The following is a 7,442-nucleotide window of genomic DNA, read 5'->3' on the forward strand; positions in this document are numbered from 1 at the left end:
AAAGTCAAAACTCGTCTGGCCAAATATTCACAAAAAAAACAAGAGGCTCTGAAGAGCCTGAATCGCTCACCTGTTATTTTTTTTTTTTTAAATCTTTCCCCAATGATAATTTTGCGTTTCAATTTATATAAATGAATGTCTTAAAAATTGCATTTAAATGTTCTTTGTATCTGTCATACTTTCTTCAAACGCGTAAAAAAAATGCATGTTACCCCTATGTTCTATGTTAGCCATCGCTATGTTTCTTGACGCACAAGGAAGTAAAATACAAAATGTATACTAGATATTCTGAAACTCATTCAGCCTAAGTTTTGCTGAAATTGATTCAGAAGTTTTAAAGCAAGCTAGATGAACAAATTCAGAGAAATGTCTTTCTAGGCCGGGCAGTAAATCCTAAATAAGTCGCTTGACAATTTGGGTCATCAAATTTGTTTGTAGATCTTATTTTGCTGAACATTTTTGCTGTTTACATTTTATCTTTATCATTGATAAAATTCAAGATGATAACTAAAAACTTCAAAATTTCCTTAAAATTATCAATTTAGTGGCAGCAACCCAACAGTGAGTTATCAGATTCATCTGAATTTCAGGGCTGATAGAACTTTACCTAATGAACACTATTACCCAGTCACATTTGCTCTAAATGCTTTGGTTTTTGAGATATAAGCCAAAAACTGCATTTTATCCCTATGTTCCAATTTTAACCATAGACGAGACAGAAAATAAAACACAAACTTTATTCTATATACCTAAGGATCATTCAGCTAAAGTTTGGTAGTATTTGGTTCAGTAGTTTCAGATGAGATGATGTTTGAAATCGTTTACACCAGACGGACGACGATGGACGCCAAGTAATGATAAAAGCTCACCGTTCCGAACGGTGAGCTAAAAAAGGATTTGGAGTATACCAAGCTCATGATCGATTTTTTTTTATTTCTATTTTTCATTCCAGAAAAAAACTAAAAAAGGAGCTCGGATTGCGAAAATTGATGCCGGGTTTTTATACTTACAGCAGATTTCATTGAGTGTGTAGCCAAAGGTAATATCTTTGGTTAGCTTGCTTTTTATCTGAACCGTGAAGTCATTATAAGGTCAGGTATACTACCCTCCTTTTGAAGTAGCTGTGTCTAACAGACAGATAGATTGGTTATCTGTCGGACTAGTCAACTCTTAAAGCAGGGTAGTTTACATAACCTAACAATGACTTCACTGTTTAGCTAACAAGCAAGCTAACCAAAGATATTACCTTTGGCTACACACTCAATGACATCGGCTGTAAGTTTCATTGTTTATTATTTTCTTAAGCAAACAAAATGTTCGGACAGGAAATTGGTCTGCGAGATACCGCATTAAGTTACTTTCTAGTGTTATTAAAAACTTGATCTGTCGAAATTCAAGAGAGCTTATCCCAAGACCTAACATTTCATTTGTTTAGAACAAATCACACTACTACATATTAAGCAGAAGTGAGCAACAAGCAACATACAGCCTTCATAACAGCATGAACCCTACAGAAACTTACATCCTGCATACACAAACAACATTATAACAACAGAGAACAAGACTACCAAAAAACCGCTACCTGAACTCTACAGAAACTGACACTCTGCATGCAAAACCAACTGAAACCGACAGTCTGCGCAAAACATCCAGCATGAACCATTCAGAAACAGACATCCTTCATATAAAATTAACATACAACCATCTGAAACTGACGTCTTTATATACACACAAAATAAATAAACCAAAACATTGTCGAAAAAAACATTAAAATAACTGAAACCAACTGTCTGCATGAGAAAACCTCGCGTACATTAAAGAACGACAGTGTTCATTGACGGAAACCTACTGCAACCGAACGCTTGCACGAAAATCCAACATCAACTAAACTGATATTGACAATTAACCTGCTGACATAAATGATTAATCCCATGAATTTCCCAGTGTCACTAATTTGCAAATATCCCTTCATGTTAGGTCGACAAAGGACGTATTTTATAAATCATTGGTGAAGCAAAACCATAATAAATGGAGAAAATCCAGCACACATCTCATGATGGCTACGATACCGGGTCATTATAAGTCAACTGTGTTTTATTGTGGTTGATTTACTGCAATAGATCTGTACTTAAATAATGGGATCAAAGGATTTTCTGTGTGTAATATACGGCTTTTAATAAAAGTAGTATATTGGAAACGGATTAGGGTAGCTTAAAATGGAAATTTATCTTTCGATAAATGCAACTTCTGATTAAAAAAAAATAGATAGCCATGTGAATTCCCAACAGTCAGAATAAAAACTAGGAAGATCATTGTCACATTCAAACACTCTTTTAATATGATGAAATAGCATTTGTTTCAAATAAACGTCTAAACAGATTTGATTCATGATTTTTATCAACTGTCAAATAATCACGTCTAAAGTACAAGTAACTGGGTGGGGAACAAATAAATACACAATTAGATAGTGGGTGGAATTGAATTATAAATATTTTAAATGTTGGGAACAAATAAATACACAATTAGATAGTGGGTGGAATTGAATTATAAATATTTTAAATGTTGTCATTTTAGTTCTATTTTTAATTGTATTTTATGTTTTAAATCGTTTAACTACACATTTATAGTTTATTACATTATTTTTTTCAACCACAAAAAAGTCATTACTTCGTCATCGTTGTGTTACTTTGTGTCTTTTAACTACACAAGACATTACTAACATGATCATGATGATCTTACGTGTTGTGCATGTATATAGTCTTTTTAATGGTAATTATTATTAATTAACAACAATATAAAGAAAAGAAATATTTGTTTGACCATCTAGGTAAAATTTTCGAAGTTTTTCGTTACCTGTTGCATATGATTCGTACACATTACACCCCTCAATTTGAGAATTGATAAAACTCACCATCGGTGTATTTTTATTTATTCATTAATTCTACCAAAGGGATGTTTATATAAAAAGATATGCTTTAAATAATGATGGCAAGTTTTTAAATATCAGTAGCAATATGTTTTCTCCCCAGTGTCCCCTCAATTCGAAAATCGACTTAGCTCTCCATCAAGTAGCAATAGGTTTTCTCTCCAGTTCTGAATATTTTATTCGAAATTTGCTTTTATCGATGCAGACGATTCGCATACATTACACGCCTCAATTCGAGAACCGACCAAGCTCTCCATTATGGTATTTATATTAAATAAGTAATCTATATTAAAAACATGCTTTAAATAATGATGGTCAAATATCAGTCGCAATATGTTTCTCTCCGGTTCATTAAACATTTCATTTAATTTATTAAAATTATGACATACCTCTTCACCATCGATTAGACTAGTCTGTATATAATGAGACAATCGTTCCCAACCCAGGATACAGTTTGGGGTGGGGGTGGGGCAACCATATGTCACATTTAAATGCATTGATCGTAAAAAAAAAATGGGTTTCCAACCCCCGAAACCCCCTTCCCTCAAATATGCCTGGAAATAAGTTGGAGTTAGGTTGGAGGGAATTGAGAGTGGGGCGGGAACCAGCAGGTGGTGCTGGAAGTAAAAATGGATGATTTATGCTTCATAAAAAAAAAATAGAAAGAGGGAGGCAAGTGGGAATCATTCCATGTTCACCCACTCAATTACAGAGGTCAGTGTATTAAGTCACCTTATGAATAAAAGAATTCTTTTTTTTTTTAGGTTTTCTGCAATTACCTTACCTCTGTCAGATTAACAGTTTCATAGAAAGTAGTATTTTTTAATTCTTAACCAAACATCAGACAAACTTAAAAAAATGAATGATTCAAGATTTCAGCTTTATCTAGTTTTAAACGCCTGTGTTTTATTAGACAAGACGAATTATGGTATCCCCCGTTGTCTGACCATCTGTCTGTCGTCAACATGTCATACAATAACTACAACCTGTGTTTTAGACGGGACGAATTAAGGTATACCGTTGTGGTGACCGTCTGTCTGTCGTCAACATGTCGTACAATAACTTCAACATGTGTTTTAGACGGGACGAATTAAGGTATACCGTTGTCTGATCGTTTGTCTGTTGTTGACATGTACATTCTCTAAAGGCCCGGAAACCACTTTGCATGAAGTCGTACATGTATGTACCTGCAATACCATAAATCCCTGATACATTATTGAAATATATAGTAATCACTGCAATTTATTAGTGGAAAATAATAATTTACTTTGAAAACAATGAATTGAACTGAACAAAATTAACTATTTATATCTTTATATCTGCTCTAAACAGTCCGGAATGCGGTTCGATAAAATTGCTCCCCTTGTTTATTTCGCTCTCCTGTTAAATCATGTAATTTCGCTACCTCCAATGGTAGACGCTACAACGATGGGTGTTGTCAAGAAAGGTACGATTAAAGGAATCAGCTAGGAATTAGACGATCACCATTGGTATAGGTGAGTTGTTTAATAGTTGTTGCATTGGGATAAATGCATGTTTTGAATTCATAATCAGGAAAAGCTGGGAAGAAAAGAAACGTGTTGCTACGTGAACCCGGAAATGCCGGGACGAATTTAAAAAAAAAATCTAGAGACGATCGTTCTGAGTGTGCCACCTACACATTCAAACGTGTACACAAGGACAGTATTCTCTATCTATGTAATGTGTTTTCATAATTATGTGATATAGGGCAAAAAAGGTAGCAGTTTTTTGTGTTTTGTTGTTAAGCATATCCAGGGGAGATAATGTTATTTTTCACGGTGTGTTTGACAGGTTTGTTACATTGTAACATTATATAATACACACTCATAAAGTGGATTAAAATAGCCTCCCACAATCAATTAACTGAATTTCAATTATTCTATTTACCGTAGTGCTATTACATAAGACTTCGGAGGTTCATATCACTTATATTCAACGTTTTTATATCGGATTTTTTTTTACTATTGATGTTGAACGGTTCATAGTAAAAAAAAATCCGATAAAACCGTTGAATGTAAATGATATGAACCTCAGAAGTCTTATATATTGTCCTTTAATATAAGACCGGAGGTTCATATCATTTACATTCAACATTTTTTATCGAATTTTTGTTTACTTTCAATGTTGAACGGTTCAACATTGGTAGTGAAAAAAATCCGATAAAAATTAATGGTTCAACATTGATAGTAAAAATAAATCCGATAAAAATGTTGAATGTAAATGATATGAAACTCTGAAGCCTTACATAATGGGACTAATGTTTATTAGTTCTTTATCCTAACTAAATGGGTTTTTTTTTGTGGTGTATATTACAAAAAAAAAGGGGGGGGGCTTTTAAAAACACCAAAAATACCTTAACAGTCCTACAATATAAAAAGAAGTTGTGGTATGATTGCCAATTTGACAACTGTCCACAAGAGACCAAAATGACACATACATTAACAACTATAGGTCACTGTACGGCCTTCAACAATGAGCAAAGCCAATACCGCATAGTCATCTATAAAAAGCCCCGATAAGACAATGTAAAACAATTAAAATGAATAAACTAATATCTGTTTACAGAATGAGAGATATTTCGTATTCTAAAACTCATTTTTCTCACATGTTTGTTAGATATGTTGAAAATACAGACACATGTTTTGTTGTTAAGCATATCCAGGGGAGATAATGTTATTTTTCACGGTGTGTTTGACAGGTTTGTTACATTGTAACATTATATAATACACACTCATAAAGTGGATTAAAATAGCCTCCCACACTCAATTAACTGAATTTCAATTATTCTATTTACCGTAGTGCTATTACATAAGACTTCGGAGGTTCATATCACTTATATTCAACGTTTTTATATCGGATTTTTTTTTACTATTGATGTTGAACGGTTCATAGTAAAAAAAAATCCGATAAAACCGTTGAATGTAAATGATATGAACCTCAGAAGTCTTATATATTGTCCTTTAATATAAGACCGGAGGTTCATATCATTTACATTCAACATTTTTTATCGAATTTTTGTTTACTTTCAATGTTGAACGGTTCAACATTGGTAGTGAAAAAAATCCGATAAAAATTAATGGTTCAACATTGATAGTAAAAATAAATCCGATAAAAATGTTGAATGTAAATGATATGAAACTCTGAAGCCTTACATAATGGGACTAACGTTTATTAGTTCTTTATCCTAACTAAATGGTGTTTTTTTTGTGGTGTATATTACAAAAAAAAGGGGGGGGCTTTTAAAAACACCAAAAATACCTTAACAATCCTACAATATAAAAAGAAGTTGTGGTATGATTGCCAATTTGACAACTGTCCACAAGAGACCAAAATGACACATACATTAACAACTATAGGTCACTGTACGGCCTTCAACAATGAGCAAAGCCAATACCGCATAGTCATCTATAAAAAGCCCCGATAAGACAATGTAAAACAATTAAAATGAATAAACTAATATCTGTTTACAGAATGAGAGAGATATTTCGTATTCTAAAACTCATTTTTCTCACATGTTTGTTAGATATGTTGAAAATACAGACACATGTTTAGTACGTATACCCATCCCCTCTTTTTCAATTCATTAGTTCAAGATACAGCTCTGAAGAATATGCAATAACCTAACATTGATAATTTAGCTAACAATAACTTCAGTACATTTTTCTAACAAGTGAAGACCAATGAAAACATTTGATATGATTTGAAAACATGACCAATTAAGTAGGATCTTGTGGTTTCGTAGACATAAATGATAATTCAACATTTTCGATTTATATTTTTCTTTATTTCATATTCTAGTATATTTGATAGCATGTTTATATTTTGTGACACATCTGATGTATAAATCCAGTGCCAGATCCGGGAAAGAGCTTTTAGTTCCGATCCGTTTGTACGGGGAACATGTGGTTGCAACCCCCTCTTTAATAGCCTGTTCTATTTTTTGTTTGCAGTGTCGAAAAGTAAGACAGCAGTTTTATCAAGAAGTTATGTGAAAGTTTTGCTATACATCTGACAGTCAGGAATTATTCTGAAGTACACATGTCGACCAGAGGCATGGAACAGAGAGGAGAGGTTTTAAAGTACCAGATGCTTATCTGAGATTCCAATTTGAACTAAAGAAAGCAATATATAAAGATATGTAGGAGAAATAATCTATATGAATAAAGTTATGCCACAAAAGGAACTTGTTTTTTTTCATATAGAGAATATGTCAAACGTATCCATAACAGAAGAGATGTCAATGCATCCTTTATAACCTTGCAATAATGATGGTAATAATGTATATAATTTCTGAGATGATTGATATAGCAGTGCCATTGGTTTCCCCTTTCTCCTTCTTCAAAGAACTTGATCATTTAAACTGGAGCCCTGTTCAAGAACAATTAAAAGATCGTATATTTGCTTAATTTTTGTTGTTTTTTAGAATCATCATATAACCTCCTTGATATAATGGAACTTTGATATCCTTGAATCTATTTCTGAGTTGTGAAGAACA

At 32.9% G+C, this 7,442-nt stretch overlaps 1 long non-coding RNA gene across 1 annotated transcript; it reads left to right on the forward strand.

The window, feature by feature from the left end:
- The first annotated feature begins 4,241 nt into the window (after positions 1-4,241).
- LOC143045136 (uncharacterized) lies at positions 4,242-7,130 on the forward strand. Its single transcript, XR_012968893.1, has 2 exons — positions 4,242-4,422; positions 6,898-7,130. It is a non-coding gene; the product is annotated as an uncharacterized LOC143045136 (long non-coding RNA).
- Positions 7,131-7,442: the final 312 nt, after the last annotated feature.

This window comes from Mytilus galloprovincialis, chromosome 1 (assembly GCF_965363235.1).
Source record: "Mytilus galloprovincialis chromosome 1, xbMytGall1.hap1.1, whole genome shotgun sequence".
NCBI classification, from domain to species: domain Eukaryota; kingdom Metazoa; phylum Mollusca; class Bivalvia; order Mytilida; family Mytilidae; genus Mytilus; species Mytilus galloprovincialis.